This window comes from Stegodyphus dumicola, chromosome 5 (genome assembly GCF_044657685.1).
Source record: "Stegodyphus dumicola isolate Sdum_Otavi_A_Nest chromosome 5, ASM4465768v1".
In the NCBI taxonomy this organism is placed as follows: Eukaryota; Metazoa; Arthropoda; class Arachnida; order Araneae; family Eresidae; genus Stegodyphus; species Stegodyphus dumicola.
Genome location: NC_140772.1, coordinates 18,792,060 through 18,811,099, shown reverse-complemented (window position 1 = coordinate 18,811,099; position 19,040 = coordinate 18,792,060). Strand labels below are relative to the sequence as shown.

Below are 19,040 nucleotides of genomic sequence, written 5' to 3'. Positions count from 1 at the left end.
TCATGTACTTTTTACCTTTCTTTTCGCATTCTATTATATTGCAACGATTATGTCATTTCCACCTTTACGATTTGCTCTCTTACACTGAGTTTAATATTTTCTTATAGCTATCTCATTTAATCAAAAATGTTTGTATTATTTTTTACTTCTAGTAAGTCCTGTAAATATTCGGGACGATTGCTCTTATTCAATTACTCTCTGCTCACTGGATGAGCAGTGTAAAATTTTCTCAGCTTAACAATTCGCCGTGTCAAGTCATGTGATCATGAAGTGAAGTCAAATGACTCGTAAATGGAAATTACTTCTGGCGATATCTTTTTATTTTTCATTTTTACGTTTTAAACAACTCTTTCTCTTACATAATTTCACCTTAGCACTTCACATTCTCACGTTATCTTTGCGGAATTAGTTAAGGTTTGCTAGGAAAAGCTTATAGCTGAAGTTCAGTATAACTATAAAAGTATTTCAGTATTTTGAGTACACTTCTGGAGCAGTGCACGACTGAAGCAAAGCTGATATGTACTCCTTGCCTCAACAGGAAAACGTAACAGTGGTTTCCTTTAAGAGTACTATTGCTAAAGGAGGTTTTGGCAACTGCCTAAGGGTGTATGTGTTCCAGTAATATGGAGCATCATCATGTTTCATACAAGAGGTAAAGAAACATCGGAACCCTGAAAGGATGAGGAGGTCTTGTCTTTAACACGCTGAGCGCGGCGCCGGTCCCTGGGGACCGGCAGTGAACTTACCGTGTGGCCGGCGTCGGTCCCTGGAGACCGGTAGTGAACTTTCCGTGTGGCCGGCGTCGGTCCCTGGGGACTGGCACCGGAATTTTCGTTTGGCTGGCGTCGGTCCGCGGGACCGACAGTATTAAAGTTAAAAAATAAATATAGTCTCAATGAAATGTGATCAAATTTAGTTTTAATGAAATGTATTGAAACATTCTAAACAAAAATACGGCTTAGCTCGCTGCCGGCTGAACGGAAAGGACAGGAAAAAGTGCAGGGGCACCACGACATGGTCATAGACAAAAATGGTATTGCCCTACTGCACTAACCTTTTCTGGCATTTATTAAGACAAAAGATTACAAGTCATTACATTATACGGAACATTATAAGAACATTATAAGAACGGAAAGGAAAGCAAATTCGGCGCCGCGCTGAACGTGTTAAGCTGGTGCGTTTTAAGAACACAGTTATAATACGCACCGCTTTAGCACGTCGTTTAGAACGTATTTTCTAACACATGTTGAGAACGTTTCGAAAAGTACCAGTGTTGTACGTTGAAATATACGTCCTAAAAACACGGTTATAATACGCACCGTTTTAGCACGTAATTTAGAACGTTTTTCCCAGTACATGTTGAGAACGTTACGAAATGTACCAGGATTGTACGTTGAAATGTGCGTTTTAAGAACACGGTTATAATACGCACCGCTTTAGCACGTCGTTTAGAACGTATTTTCTAGCACATGTTGAGAACGTTTCGAAAAGTACCAGTGTTGTACGTTGAAATATATGTCCTAAGAACACGGTTATAATACGCACCGCTTTAGCACGTCGTTTAGAACGTATTTTCTAGTACATATTGAGAACGTTTCGGAAAGTACCAGTATTTTACGTTGAAATGTACGTCCTAAGAACACGGTTCTGACATACACAACTTTAGCACGTTATGTCGAACGTATTTTATAACTCAATCTGGGAACGTTTCAAAAAACACGATTGTTGTACGTCGAAATGTACGTACAAAATACACGGTTGTTACCCGTATCACTTTAGCACGTTATGTAGAACGTTCTAAATTCACCTAACACCGTTATAGAACGGTGTGACACGGACTTTGAACGTTTTCGGAATGTTCCGGTGCTGCTTTGGTAGTGTGTCTTGTCTCAATTTTCTTTTGTGTGGATATCTGCAAATCCTGACCTTTGAAGCTGACTTTGGCGAGAACCCAATGATCAGAACTTCGCTCAGCTGTGTGCGAGGTGCCCGGTACGTTCCACAAAGTGTTGATGGGTGCAGTTTTGAGTGTTACTGTAATTTTCGCGATTACTTTTTTTTTTTTTTTTCCTTTTTATCTTTTTGTGCAGTTCTTCTGGTTGAGCTTCATTTTCTTGACTGATATATTTCGGATATATATTAATGTACCGATGAAATAGTAGCAAATATCGCGAATTCGGTCCCAAAATATAAAATTTCCTGCAATCGCTAATTCACAACATCGGGTTTGAAAAGCACCATAAAATTACAATTTTACTTTCCAAATTCAGACTGAAGGACGTTTTTATTTCCTTGTACGAAGTAAAGTATCATCAGATTTTTTGAAGTACGTTGTATTGACTGAAGTAAAACGACTGCCTCACGGATATTCCACGCTTTTTTTATAGTGTGTAGGCACAGGAATAAGAAACCAATGATATGTTTTAGATGAAATCGTTTCGAAATGTTTCCACACTCAGGAGAACGTGCTTTAGTGTATATTCAGAAAGCCTAAAGACTTAAATATTTGTCAATTTCATGAGAATCCATCAATGTTTCCTAATGAGCAAAGTTCTGCGTTCTGCTTGTGCTGTTTATGGAATTCCATTTACGTATATAAAATTTAATAATTTACACATGATTCCCATTTAATTGAATAATTGCAATATGGCAACCGAATTAAATTAACAACTGTAATAACAGAATAAAAATACAGCTATATGTAATATGTAAAAATTAAATCGAAATTCCTCAACAACATGCAGGAACATAGTTACTTAAAATTCGCAGTTAGACATGCGATAATTAAGTAAATAAATAAACAATTAAGTAAATAAATAAACATAACGAAACAAATATGCCGCTAATTTTATGTTAAGGTTATTTACGAATAATACATGATAAATTTGTCTGTAATAAATCTTCAACGCTTTTATATACCGCGGCATTTTTTTAACCTAAAATATGAAATTCTCTACCATACTATAAGTTGTACGATACAGTTCTTAAGATCTGCTCATCTCGTAGCATTTGTAATTTCACGCAAAGTTTCACTTCAAAGACACTGGCAGATCTAACGTCAGATCTACAAGAAGTTCCTCGCAAACTGAATTTTCTAACATGCACTTTCTGCGCTAAATTACTGTTGCCAAAGTGTGCTCGAAAGGACTATCGTTTCAGAAATCCAGCTGAGTTCTACGCGGGTGGAATCAAAAGAAGTAATTCCATTTCCAGCTTACATCCCTTTGCCGATAAGGCTTTGCTTTCATCGCGGGGATCCCCGCAGTAAAAGACAGATAAAAGACGCTTGGTTTCTATTTGCTCTTGCAGTCATCCTACCCGTCAGTCCACAGAGAACAAAAGAAAAGATAATTCCGCAGATAGTGTCCCAACAAGTTCTTTTTTATATAACAGTATTTCCCGATTACTTCGATAAATTTTATTTCGCGTGGGAATGAAATTTACTTTCTGAAAGAAAGAAAGTAAACTTGTAGCAATGAAAGCGGGGATTATCTGTAGTAAGAGAAAATTTAATTTGACAGAAACAGGTTTTCGTGATTTAGATGTGACGCGTTACAGAAATCGTAGAATGGGGCGCTTACATGTTTCAAGTAACTATTACATTTTATCAAACATATGATCTATCAGTAACAATTAGGGGGGACGTCAGTATTTAACGAAAGACATTGACATGAATTTTTATCAGACGTTGTTGAGTTCCCTCCATGTGTGCTCTTCTGATGGAAGTGGTTGGGTCGTCCATTTAGTAGATTTAATATTCTTAATTAGAATCCAAGCGTGAAAACAAATACTTTCTCACTGTTCACAACTAAAAAAAGTATAAAAAACTGCTATACAGTGTTGCCTGAATATTTTTCTTCACTACCTGGATTGGGTCTCCTGGATTTTCCCAGTTGCGTCGCAAGTAAGGAAGTGTATCACTTCCTACTACTCTTCTTTACTTCCTTGTGCGAAGTAAAAAGGAAGTATTGTAATCGCGAAAAGTTTCAGGCAGCATATTTCAACGAAATTATCCATTTTGACCGCTATCGAATGCAATTTAACGATGTTTTTGCGTGATATCTGTACGTAAGGACAGAATAAAATACTCTTTTCCTTCAAAAAAATTATAAAACTGCTTTAAAATTAATTCTGAAGAGAATTTTTCGTGGCTTCTGTACGAACGTATGTACGTACGTGCGTGCGTACGTACGTATTTCTCATAACTCAAAAAACGAGTAGCCTCAGAACGTTGCAATTTTGTATATAGGACTGCTATAACATGTAGATGTGTACCTCGTATTTTGGTTGCAATCGGCGGCACCAAACGTATATAAATATATTTATATATATATATCCACTCTGTTACCCGGCTCAGTGATCTCAGTTTCTTTACTCTTATATGTTTGTAAATCGTACATTTTTTGCTTTAAAAATGATTGAATTATGTTGTTTTTATCTCCCGGTTAAGGTTTTTATGTCTTTAGTAAATCTGTGTACAATATTTTTAGAATTATCAACAATTTTAAAGTTGTTTAATTGCCGCTAAGCCTTTTTTAATGGCGGCCATTGATGTTTACATTTGAAACAGGAGACTAGTGGATTTGTTGCCAATCTAGAGAAACTTAGCTTCGCAACAACAAAGACAACGCCTTCATTTATTATTGCCAATTAAATCATGCTTAATTCTTTCTGGAATTTTTCCGAGGAAATAAGCGTTTGAGATTTACTTCGTAATTTTTAACAGAGATATTTTGAGTTTTTATGTATTTTTGCCTTCTCGCGAAGTAAGAACTGAATTAATTAAATGAGAAATACTCAATCGTCTGTGAAAAACTGTTTCTTTTTTGTTTTGTTTGCTTAATTTCTTTTATACATCGTTCTAGCTTTATTATAGTATTTGAATAGAACATGTGGCAACGATTAGAGAATTCTTTAAATGATATACATTTTGTGCATTCTGAGTTATAATATGAACGAAATATAATACTGTTAAGTAAACCTAGCGCCAGAAGTGTCGCTATGGTAAACAAAGTGAATTTTAAAGAATGCATTTATTCTATTGTGGTTTATGCGCTGTCGGCGAAGTAGGTTTAATTCAATCTAATAAGTTTAAATAAATTGAAAGGAAAAATGCGTATAATTTAATATTCCGTACAAGGAAGTCATGTGGAGTACACATCAGATTTTTTTAGATTAGTAACGCTTCATGAAGCTAGTTAAGCAGCTATAAATAACCCAAACAGGAGAGGAAATGATAAAGAGAAATTCTTCGTTCCATGCTAGCAATACAGCAGTTTATTAAAATTGCTCGTAGTACGAAGTCCATAGCAGTAAAAACTGAGCAGAAGTTCAATGATGCAAACAGGTTAAAAAAAAAAAAAAAAAAAAAAAAAAAACGCAATTTAACCCGCTGATGGGTCTGCACCTCCACCTTTCTTGATGCCCCTTAGCGACAGCTCTCTAAATCACTGATAACTTTCTGTCGTTTGTAATGGATCAATTGTAATGTTGTTATAGATTCATGCCATGTTCTTTTGTTTAGGCGAAACACTCAAGACAGGCGAAAGATTATTGATAAAAAAATATTGTCACGTCGCATGGATTTATTATGGGAATTTCAGTATCTACCATCGCCAACGTAGCAGGAACACAATGCAACATAGCAGGAAATCCGCGACAGCATTTGCTCTATGATGCGGAGAAACGGAATCCATCGCTCATGACAATGCGTGTCACAGTATCACATGCTTCATATACTGAATCTTCTTAAAAATGGTTAATCACTCCAACGTTTAAAATATCAATGAAAAAAAAAAAAAGCTAATTAAACTTCATCGAATCGACCTGACTGTCAGAAAGGGACAATCGGAAGAATTTAGAGGGCGGAGTTCACACCAGGTTAATTTTTGGCTGTGAAATGAATTCTCAATTGTCAATGGGTGAAAATGTTACACAAAATAACGGATGTGTACGTTTTATGCACGAAATTACCGTCGAAGTATAATACTGTTGAGTGCACACGGGTTCGTAATAGACTGAACGCATAAGTCCGATAATACGTTAATAAAATTAATTTTTATCGAAAGGAATATTTCAGAACTCTGTAATTTTCCGCAGGTGTTCACAATACAATGAGTAGTTACACTTCAAACTACTAAGAAAGTTAAACACAACGCACTGCTAAGCGCATCTAAAGAGGAAGCTCATCTAATCTCATGCTCAACTCGCAACAATAACAAAAGCATCTAACTAAACAACTGAGAGCAGATTCTCTCTCTTTGGCCTTAAATAGTTTTCAACTGGACCGCCGAGATATTTCTAGTACTTTCTGCTTCTCGAAATTACCGGAAAGCAATACAAGGGTTACAGCTAACATAGTGTTCAATTACTTCTATTCAGTCACAATACTTATAACTTATGCACAATACTTAAACTGTTTCTTTTTGTTTTATTTGCTTAATTTCTTTTAATCATCATTCTAGCTTTATTATAGTATTTGAATAGAAAATGTGGCAACGATTAGATAATTCTATTCTTTAAATGATATAAATTTTGTGCATTATGTGTTATAATATGAACGAAATATAATACTGTTAAGTGAATCTAGCGCCAGAGTGCAAACAAAATAAAAAAGAAACTTTTCACAGACGATTGAGTATTTCTCATTCAATTAATTCAGTTCTCACTTCGCGACAAGGCAAAAATACATAAAATCTCAAAATATCTGTATTAAAAGTTACGAAGTAAATCTTATTCCACTTATGAAACACTTATTTCCTCAAAAAAAATCCAGAAAGGATTAAAAGCATGATTTAATTGGCAATAAATAAATGAAGGTTGTTACGAAGCTTAATTTCTCTAGATTGGCAACAAATACATTATTCTGCTGTTTCAAATGTAAACAAGCAATGGCCGCCATCAAAAAAATTATTAGGCTTAGCGGCACTTAAACAACTTTAAAATTGTTCATAATTCTAAAAATATTGCATACAGATTTACTAAAGGCATAAAAACCTTAACCGAAAGATAAAAACAACATAATTTAATCATTTTTAAAACAAAAAATGTACAATTTACAAACATATAAGAGTAAAGATACTGAAATCACTGAGCCGGATAGCAGAGTGGATATATATATAAATGTATTTATATAATTTTGGTACGGCCTATTGCAACCAAAATACGAGGTGCACATCTGCATGTTATAGCAGTCCTATATACAAAATTTCAACGTTCTGAGGCTACTCGTTTTTGAGTGATGCGAGATATGTACGTACGTACGTTCGTACAGACGCCACGAAAAATTCTCTTCAGAATTCATTTTAAAGCAGTTTTATAATTTTTTTGGAGGAAAAGAGTCTTTTATTTTGTTCTTAACAGATATCACGCAAAAACATTGTTAAATTGCATTCGAAAGCGGTCAAATTGTATATTTTCGTTGAAATATGCTGTCTGAAGCTTTTCGCGATTACAATCCTTCCTTTTTACTTCGTACAAGGAAGTAAAAATAGCAGATACTGTGCCCTTCAAAAATGTAGTTGCAATTAATTTTTAAAAAGAAATTTACAATGCTTTCAACCAAAATATTCTTTCTTTTGTGATTCAAAATGAAAGTTTAAATAGAAATGATTGTGTTTACTAAACCAAACTAATAAATAGATAAACAAATAAAGAACACGCAAGTGAAAGAATGTCAAAACACCCGGTCTATAATTAAACTTATAAATGTGTGTTCAGTAATCTAAAACCGTAAAAGAGAGAAAGGTTGGAAAATATAAAAAGAAATTAAATCATGAAAATCTAGGGAACAGAAGAAACAAAATCTTAAGTGCAAGTTATTTCAACTTGCGATGAGTAAAACAGAAATCATAAATCGTTTGCACGCAATACTTCAATTTAATCCTTCGCACTTCGTTTATTAAGTCTTCCAAAGTAAGAGAAATTTATGACTGTCACTCTATGTCATATTTCATATTAAATGCTTTAATACATTTCATGCTGGAAGTATCTTTGAGTTAAGTTGCAAAGGGCACTAACAGCTGATCTTCTCCATGTGAAGCAAGTAGAAGTTGATATTTTCACTTACGATAAGTATGTAAGATTTTTTTCATAAATATTGTTATCGTGATTTATATAAAATATTTCATTATAAATTATAAATATAAAAATTTCAGTTTTCGAGAAATAGCGAAATCTATCTTTTAATGCTGTCTCCCTGTTCCTATCTGATGTGTACACCACATGAACTCCTTATACAAAATATTAAATTACACGCATTTTTTCATGCTTTCATTTAAACGTATTTCATCGAATTTCGTTAGAGATATATTTCTCGTTCAATTAATTCAGCTCTCACTTCGCGTCAAGGCAAAAATACATAAAATCTCAAAATATCTTTATTAAAAATTGAAAAATATAGAAAAATATAAAACGCCAAATATAGTTAAAACAATTTAAAAAAAGAATTTTTACAATTAAAATCAAAGTTTTTAGTCAAAAACAAGCAATTCGGCCAACGGGCAAAAAGGCAGATTTTTCGTTGCACAAAACTGAAAGTTTACTTTTGGTCTCACTCGGCGAAAAGACACTGAAGGTGCATAAACTAACTTAATTCACTATACTGATAAGTTTCAAATCTAAGCAAATGTGACTGCTATGTAAAAAAAAATATATAAATAAATAAGGATTAGCCGCACTTAAATAAGTTTTAAATTGTTGATACTTCTACAGCTATTGCATGCAGATTAACGAATGACATAAAAATCTTACCTGGCAGATAAGAACAACATAATTCAATCATTTTCTAAAGCAAAAAATTCACAGTTTACCAACATATAAGAATAAAAAAAAAAAATCGAGTTCAAAGAACCGAGTAATAGAGTGAGTACATATATATATGTATTATATGTATGTATATTTATATACTTTTAATGCTGCCGATTTTTTTTATTTCCTTTTTGGTGCAATCAAAATGAAAGGTGCACATCTACACATTATAACAGTCCTGCAGACGAAATTTCAACGTTCTGAGGCTACTTGTTTTTGAGTTATGCGAGATAGATACATTACGTACAGACATCACGAAAAAATCTCCTCTGAATCCATTTTAAACCCTTTTCGGTAAAACAGTCATTTATTATATCCTTATGTACAGCTGTCAGGCAAAAATGTCGTTAAATTGCATTCGATAGCGGTCAAAACCATTTTGGCTAAAAGAGTCCGTTATTCTGTCCTTACGTACAGATATCACGCAAAAATGTCGTTTAATTGCATTCGACAGCGGTCAAAATGGATATTTTCTCCGAAATATGATACCCGAAAATTTTCGAAATTACAATACTTCTTTTACTTTGCATAAGTAATAAATATGTAAGAAATTTGACTCTCGTACGACTAAATCTGACTGGGACAATTTATTCAAAATTTTGCAATATTTTCTATCACTTTCAAGTTGTCTTAAGGGATCTTTTAATTACGTTAGAATGACTCGAGGAAATAAGTTTGCATAAAATGCAGCAAAAATGTGCATAATTTAATAGGCCGTACAAGGAAGTCATCTGGTATCTACATCAGATTATTTTACGATAATATTCCATTGCTGTGTAAATCTGAATGTAGAGATTCCTATTCAATTCATTTACACCTTGCGTATAGATAGTAGTAGTAGTAGTAGTAGTAGTAACGGAGGACGTGGGCACCATCCCCTACCATTACGGTTAATTGAGTATTTATTAATAAATAAAAGGTTTTTACATTGCCATATAGTGCCATATAAAAAAAAATAAATAAAAAATAAAAATCTTAAAGTAGTACTTCAGTGCCATTCATGAAGTGTATCTTTGTAAGTTTTTCTTTATAAAATGTCGAAATTTGTTCTTAGTAAAAAACGTTTGAAACTTATTCCTTCGTTCTTCTTCAAGAAGTTCTCTTTCATTCTTCTCTTTCCTTTAAGGGGGCCCATACACCTTAAACCCCTTATGATTTTCGAATATGTGACTGTTGCAAGAATTGGGATATTTCATTTATTTTAAAAGCAATTACTTCGAACTTTTTACAGCTGACTACGCAATATACCTACTTTAGGAACTACTAACCAGAAAGTTTGTGTTGCCACAAATATGTTTTTAATTTAATCCGCTTTGTGACAAAATATTTCGTCATGTTTCCACCTTGCGCTCACGATATTTTAAAAATGGTTAATGGTGCATACTTGAAATTGGATGGAATTCTTTATATGGGAACTATCTTCTAACTGAACCAAGAATATGACGAATATTTTAATATTAAAAAATTTTATGCACGAAAACATTACAGATTTTTTTTAGTAAAATACATTTTATAAGCTCAACTCCAAATAAAATAAAAAATTAACGTGAAATTCTTAGAATTTTTGGTTCACAGTAGTTTCCAAATGTTATAAAAGATACATATTAAATATGCAGTTAAATTATGCAACAGATTCTTTTAAACTGTGCGCGCAAGGTGGAAACATGACGAAAAATTTTGTAACAAAATAGATTAAGTTATAAAAATATTTGTGGCAACACAAACTTTCTGATGACTATTTTAGAAAGCAGCTATATTATGTAGTCAGCTGTAAAAAGTTGGAAGTCATTGCTTTTAAAATAAATAAGTTATCCCAATTCTTGCAACAGTCACATATTCGAAGATTTTATGGGTTTTAAGGTGTATGAGTCCCCTTAATCTTCCTTTCATTTAATCTTCGTTAAATCTTCCTTTCTTCTATCTTAATTTCTTTCCTGCATTTTACATGTATTTTCTTCCTATATATCCTTTATCTTTTTACTTAATATAATGAATAAGAAATCCATCTTTATGAATTACTTGTTAACATATTCTTTCCACCTTCTACAGAAAAATTTAATTTTTCTTTTTAAAACCTTTATTTGTAATTTTATACCTTTTCCCTTTAAATCTTTTTCCTTTGAAGCCGCCTTCTTCTTCCTTTTCTTTGAAACCTTTGTTTGTAATTTTGTACCTTTTCCCTTTAAAAATCTTTTTCCTTTGAAGCCTCCTTCTTCTGCCTTTCCTTAAACGATTAAGTAGTCCTTCATTAGCTAAATCATATTGAATACTACTCCTTGTTTCCTAAATCTTTAGTTATTCTTATACTATAGAGTATCTTCATCTATATCTCAATTCCTTAAACTTCTTCTACTCAGCAGCTTCTTCTTCTCTTTCTTGTAACTTCCGTTATGTTCCCTTCATTTTTCATATAAACGACAAATATGAAATCCATCATTATGAATTATTTCTTCTTAAATTTTCACTTCCCTTTTCATTAATTTCATCTTCTTCTCGTCCTCGTGATATCTTCATAAATAACTTGATATCTTATTCTCTATTTTTTTTAATAAAACATCTTCCTGTAAAATTTCCCCCTTCTTCTTTTAATGAAATATTCTTATTTAATTGAAAATGTCTTAACTAGTAAATAAACAGTAGATTTTATTGGTTAGCAAATTCAAAGGATAGCGTATAGATAGTGTATTATTAAGGCAATGAACTCGAAGATTACTAAATATGGAAAGCAATAATTGTTTTCTAACTGCGTTAGATGATATTTGCTTCAGCCGAACAATTTGCTGATTGCTGGTGGGAGGACTTGATGTCAACCATATTATACCGAGAACTGAATACGGAAGATAAATCATAATAGATTATAACAGTTATTTGAAATGAACGCAGAAGAGGAAACAAAAGAGGAGAAACAGACTGAGACTGACGAGTCTTACGAGTATCTGTCTAATAAAGATGAGAAACTAACCAGACCAGTTGCTAAATAATCCAGACTGCTGACAGAGTCGCCGAAAGAGTCTGATATTAATAATACTTTAACAACTTCACCTGCTGCAATTTTATTTCCTCTAAAAGTCTGGAATCAATTGCTATGAATTTAAATCGGATTTACTAGATGTTTTACAATTCAACGCCTTGTTTTAAAACTTCCCCGCTCATCTTCTACCACTCTTTGCAAATGTACCCTCCATTATCGATTGGCTGACGTGGATTAACTTGGCCGTAGCTAAGAAACAAATTTATGTTTGTCCATCGCAAAATGGTGAAAAAGTTGCTATCACAAACCATGAACTTAAAATAAAATTTTTGGGGTAAATACAGAAGGAAAAAGAAAAATATGTCCGAAAACAGCAGTGATAGCATATGCTGAGAGAGTATTTGGGAGTCGTTTTACACGAAATGGTGCGTGTACTATGTAAGGATTATGTTAATTTTATTAACAGTTAAATTTTAAGTTCCTTTCCTGTCAAATTCTTAACTTCAACTTACTACTTCCGTCCAGAACATAGCTTTGGAATCTTGCTGAATATTTAATGAGAAGGAGCGGTATTTAAACCACGAAGTTACTTACAGAGGCAAAGAGAGAATCAGAGTTTCTGATTTACGCGCGTCTGCCTTTTGGGCCACTCTCTTTCTCAAAGCTGTTATTACACTCGGCCGTACTCAGGCCCTTGCTACGCTTCGTAGTCAAATAAGTTAAGGGGCCAAATCGATTTGAATCTTGATAGCTTCGGCTATATTTCTTTAGTTAATCTTAGTTTTAGTTTAATTCTTAGTCTCTTAAGTTCAAGCCCAAGTGTCGGCTTTGTTTGTACACTCCCAGGCGGAGTTTTGTTAAATCTTATTGGAATAATAAAGGGTTAGTTACCCTTCTACCTTGTTGTTTCTTGTCGCCCGAACTTAAGCGATTATTCGCTTATCAGATCTTAAGATTCTTCACTTCCAACATTAACTTAGAATTCCAAAGTGAGGAACTCTACAACGTAATAAGGAATATAAAAACATTGTTAAATATCCGTTACAAATAAAGTGGTTAATAAAAAGTCAATCAAACGCGCAACCATTAATATTAGTTTCCTTAGCATTAATTAAACCATTCACAACTTAGTTTCTTCCTTTCTCATAATGTTTATTCTTCTATTATTTACAATATTTTTTTTTCTTTTTACTTCCTTGTACAAAGTAAGGGAAGTATGGTAATCGTGAAAAATTACGGGTATTATAATTTCACTTGTAAGGATTATGTTAATTTTATTAACAGTTAAATTTTAAGTTAAAGTTCCTTTCCTGTCAAATTCTTAACTTCAACTTACTACTTCCGGCTAGAACGTAGTTTTGGAATAATTCTGAATACTTAATGAGGAGGAGCGGTATTTAAACCGCGATGTCTACTTGCAGAGTGAGAGAGAATCAAACTTTCTGATTTGTGCGCGTCTACCTTTTAGCTATTCTCTCTCTCAAAGCTGTTATTACGCTCGGCCGTACTCAGGCCCTTGATAAGCTTCGTAGTAAAATACAGTAGAGTTAAGGGGCCAACTCGATTAGAATCTTGATAGCTTCGGCTATATCTCTTTAGTTAATCTTAGTTAGTTTAATTTTTAGTCTCTTAAGTTCAATCCCAAGTGTCGGCTCTTATTGTACACTCCAAGACGGAGTTTTGTTAAATCTTATTGAAATAATAAAGGATTAGTTACCCTTCCATCTTGTTGTTTCTTCTTACACGAATTTAAGCGATTATTCGCTAATTAGTTCTTAAGATTCGTCACTGAGAAATACACCAGTGAGAATCTTACAAGACACCATTTTATTATCATCATACTTCACAGCAAAATTAAGCTAACCTGTTTTTCATTGGATATTTAGTTTTTCATAATTTCACTTAGATTTAGTTTTGATATGTTTTTCATGTTATTTATTTATTTATTATTTTAAAATGTTGTTTTCCAGTATCGTTCAAACTCCACTGCGCGATATGATCATTAATTTGTTTCCTGCGTCGTTGCTGGAAAATAACCTTATTTTCCGCGCTCTGGGGTGTTCTGCAGTTCCTTCGTACGTGGCCTTCAGCTCCACAGTTCCAGCGCATTGGTTTCTTGTCATTCCTTTTCAATCTCATGGCATTTAATTGTCTGTTTAATTCGTCTGTCTTACTTTCCGTGCTCTGATGTGTTCTGCAGTACCTTCGTAAGTGGCCTTCAACACCTCAGTTCCGGCACTTTAGAATTGGTTTCTTTTCTCTACTGTTCCGTCTCAAGGCACTGATTTGTCTTGTCAAACCATCTGTTTTAATTTCCGTGCCCTGGGGTGTTCTACAGTGCCGTCGTATGTGGCCTTCAGTACCAGAGTTCCAACGCTTTAAAGCCAGTTTGTTCTCATAACTACCCCGTATCAAAGCATTGACTTGTCTGGATAAATCATCTAAACGAGCCACCAATTAACCCAGTGGCTCGCGGACTTGCACGGCTCTGACTGGTTGGCAGTCTCTTTGAATTGCTTGCTGGGCTGCCTCCAATTTCATGGCATACACCAGAGCGCTTTCTAAGTCCTTCACATCCACCATTCGCAGAGCTTTCTGTATTTCAGGATCCCGGATGTTGTCGATGAAATATTGCAGGGACAGGATTTGCCTTGTTTCTGTCGGGCACACTGAAAGGGCGAGGTGACCCTGAAAGGGCCTTTCAACATCCATGGCGAGCTCCTGGAGTGTTTCTGTAGGCTCCTGTTGACGGGATTTTAATTGAAGCCTACTCTAGTCTTTTACACATTTCTCACCAAAGCGCAGCTCCAACGCTCCGGATAGAGCTATCCAGAAAGATCGAGAAAATACCAGAATGTTCTCGTGCATGATTAAAAAGCTTATAAAAACCGGATTAAAATATCTCAGTTTAGTTGTTTACTTAGTGATGTTATTGATTGTAGCCAATTCGAGGTGAGATCGGATTATCTGAAAGTCTATTCTCTGGTTTTCTGTGAGAGTGTGGAGAATATCTGCAGCGTTTGCTCTCAGAGAAGCAGCGATATGACAGGTCTTAAGTTGGGAATCCCATCCAATCTCTTCTGCCACTATAGAAAATTGTCTTATACATTTGCCAAGAGGTCTTCCCATCATATGTAGAAATTTTAAGAAAGGGACTAGCAGGCTTAGGTAACAATTTTAAACCGTCTGTATCGCTGCCTGTAGTCGCTACGAATTTTTTCAAAGTATCAACTTCTTTCGCAACTTCTGAAACCCTGTCATTTGATCTGTCTGTTGTTCGATTTGTTGTTGGACGGCAGAAACTCTTCCTTCTATTTGTTCTTCAACAGAAGAAGCTCTTCTTCAATGTGTCCAACTCTGTTTTCAGCCGTGTCAATTCTGTCTTCCATAACTTCAAATTTGTTTTCTACTATGGAGGAGATTTCTCTTTTCATTTCCGCTTGGCCCAATTTCATTTCTTCTTTAACGGATTCTTCAATCTTTCCTTCAACGGTTTTCATCACTTAGCAGAATCTTGGCCAGCTTTCATCTCCTGTTTAACTGATTTTTGACCAGCTTTAATATCTTCATTAAAAGATGCTTGGCCAAATTCCATCTTTTCTTGGAATGCGTCAAATGCAGTTATCAACTGCCTCAATTGTTCTTCAACCGTTCTAGTTATTGGCATTCAAACCCCACTCCTGACACCAAAACGTGTTGATTGCATACGGGTTCGTAATGGATTGAATGCACAAGTCGATAAAAAGTTAATAAAATTTATTCTTATCCCAAGAAATTAAACAAAATGCTGAAATTTTCTCAGAGATATTCGTACAATATCGCAATATCTCACAGTAGTTATATTTTAAACTGCTAAAGTATTAAATAGAACTCAATCCCGAATCTCCGATCTCACCCCGAATTCGCTACAATCAATAACATCACTAAGTAAACAACTAAACTGAGATATTTTAATCCGGGTTTTATAAGCTTTTTAATCATGCACGAGAACATTCTTGTATTTCCTCGATTTTTCTGGATAGCAAAAGAGTACAATTACGAGATATCTATTTATTAAATGCACGTGCTCGTGCAGTTTTTCTTTTTCAGCAAAGTTTTCTCTTCAAATAAGTTTCGTGCTGCATTGCAAGGGGATGTAAAACAATTTTAATCATAATTCTACTAAAAATATCAAACTAAATACTAAATCCATAACATTATTATTACTTAAGTAGAGTAAGCAAGAGAAAAAAATAGCTAGTTAGAATATACACGAGAGCTCAATTAATTACAGAATAAAAAAAGGACTAGATGAATTGGGCTAGGGTGTTTTTATGGTCGAATCACTAAGACGTTTTCCTTAGGGGTGTATGTCTTGGTAGAGAAAGCTTTGGGAAAACTGTGCATATTTACATTACGTATACAGAAAATGCTGAAAACAACAATGCAAGCAGTTCGTTCCGAGAGCTCCGAGCCCGAATTCAAGTATTAGTGTTTAGGATCCTTATATATTCGGTTACTTTGGAAATAAAATATTCGGTGTTATTTATGTGATTATAGCACATTTTAATTTGAAGAAAATAAGTAAAAATAATATTGTGCTTGTTGTAGGATTCCGATTAGAAACAGACATTTTTAGTAGCATCTGGACTAGGGTATTGAATTTTATTTAAGCTTTTGTAGCTTTATATAAAGTAATTTGTTTTCAACTTTTATATGCATACAGAAAATACAACTATGTTTTCCCTTTCAACCTTCTACAGAGAAACACAATTGCGGCACCAATGGCGAGAGAATGTGATTTTACTGCGATCTATTTTTAGAAAGAAAAAAATTCTGGGTAGTTAAAAGAAAAGATACTTAGTGTTCTTTAACGAATGTGAAGTGGTTTAGGCGGCCGCGAACAGAAATAGAAGCAATTTAAGTGAAATAAATAGTTCCATTAAGAGATTATTGGCTATTCCGACGAAATTTCTTGTCTTAGTTGCTTGTCGATTCGCATCTTGCTGTCTTTTGTAGAAGTAATTCTACTACTGTAATAAATTTTATTATCTATATATCCAGATAACATTTAAATTCAAAATTTTTCCTTTTTGTGTTGTTTTAACAATACATCTCCATATTATTACATTAAATACTTCTGGAAACATACCTGTAATAAAACTATTCACAAAAATAAAAATCTGGAATTAATTTGCTGTTAAGATGAACACAAAAAGGCGTTAAAATTCTCATAGAACATTCAACATTCCTCTTTTGTCTCGCCAAAATAAATTTCTTTACAGGCAAATCAGATCCATTATTGGTCGACCCGCAAAATGATGGCAGTTCGTTCAGTAAATGCCTTTGCGGAGAATTCCTAAGAGAAACTGGCTCGTACACGTTACACATGCGAAAGGCCACGAAAACGCCCATGTAGCCAAGCCACTTAGCGGGATTCGAGCCTCGGACCGAACTACCAGTATTTAGCGACTTTGCCGCTCGTCCGCTGGTGGGCTCGGTTTTATGAAATCTTCCCTTACATCCGAAGTGGATAGAAAAAACCCTTTCCAGAAATAAGATATAAGGAGAAATTTGACGAGAAGCTCTTTGCATGAAAGTATGGCTATTGATCTATTGGTAGTTAAAACCGAAAATTACGTTTATGTCAGGTTTTCATTTTACTCCATCTTAATTTCTTAAAGGGTCAGATTTAAAAATTTCATAAACAAAGCATTGTTCATTTGACAAGATGATGCTTAGTTTTTTACTTTCTTGTACGAAGTAAAAAGGAAATATTGTAATCGCGAAAAGTTTCAGGCAACATATTTCAACGAAAATATCCATTTTGACCGCTATCGAATGCAATTTAACGATGTTTTTGCTTGATATCTGTGTGTAAGGACAGAATAAAAATAAACCTTTCCTCCAAAAAAACTTATAAAACTGCTTTAAAATTAATTCTGAAGAGAATTTTTCGTGGCGTCTGTACGAACGTATGTACGTACGTATCTCGCATAACTCAAAAACGAGTAGCCTCAGAACGCTGAAATTTTGTATATAGGACTGCTATAACATGTAGATGTGCACCTCGTATTTTGGTTGCAATCGGCCGCACAAAATGTATATAAATATATTTATATATATATCCACTCTGTTACCCGGCTCAGTGATCTCAGTTTCTTTACTCTTATATGTTTGTAAATTGTACATTTTTTGCTTTAAAAATGATTGAATTATGTTGTTTTTATCTTCCGGTTAAGGGTTTTATGCCTTTCGTAATTCTGGAAGCAATATTTGTACAATTATAAAAGATTTAAAAGCTGTTTAAGTGCGGTAAGTTTTAAATAACGTGGCGGACATATTTGTTTACATTTGAAACAGCAGAATTGTAGATTTGTTGCCAATCTAGAGAGAATAAGCTTCACAACACAAAAATAACGCCTTCATTTATTATTGTGAATTAAATCATGCTTAATCCTTTCTGGAATTTTCCGATCAAATAAGTATTTAAGATTTACTTCGTAATTTTTAATGGAGATATTTTGAGTTTTTATGTATTTTTGCCTTGTCCCGAAGTGAGAACTGAATTAATTGAATGAGAAATACTAAATCGTCTGTGAAAAACTGTTTCTTTTCTGTTTTGTTTGCTTAATTTCTTTTATACATCTTTCTAGCTTTATTATAGTATTTGAATAGAACATGTGGCAACGATTAGATAATTCTATTCTTTAAATGATATAAATTTTGTGCATTATGAGTTATAATATGAACGAAATATATACGTTAACTGTTGTATAATTATTGGATTATATAACAGTTAACTTAGTTTCCGTTATATAATTATTATATAAGTTAACTGCTATCTAATTATTAATACTATTAAGTGAATCTAGCGTCAGAGTGTCGCTATGGTAAACAAATACTAGATGGAATTTTAAAGAATGCATTTATTTTATTGTGGTTTATGCGCTGTCGGCGAAGTAGATTTAATTCATTCCAATACGTTTAAATGAAATGCAAGAAAAAAATGCGTATAATTTAATATTCCAATACAAGGAAGTCATGTGGTGTACAACACAGATTTTTTTTTAATGTTTAGAAAGGAAGACCTCATTAAAATTTAGATTTCCTTATTCGTCCAATAAGTTTTTATTAAAAATTTGCATTGCCGAAGCATGAATAATTTCGTTATTTAAAACACTTCACAACTAAAAATGTATAACAAAACTTTGTAATGCCGAAGCATGAATTTCGTTATTTAAAACACTTCGCAACTAAAAATATATAACAAAACTTTGCA

The 19,040-nt window shown here is 33.7% G+C and overlaps 1 protein-coding gene across 1 annotated transcript in view; it reads left to right on the top strand.

Moving 5' to 3' along the window:
* The window catches only part of LOC118195192 (uncharacterized), a 456,481-nt gene that overhangs the window by 127,717 nt on the left and 309,724 nt on the right, over positions 1-19,040 (top strand). The window lies entirely within an intron of this gene.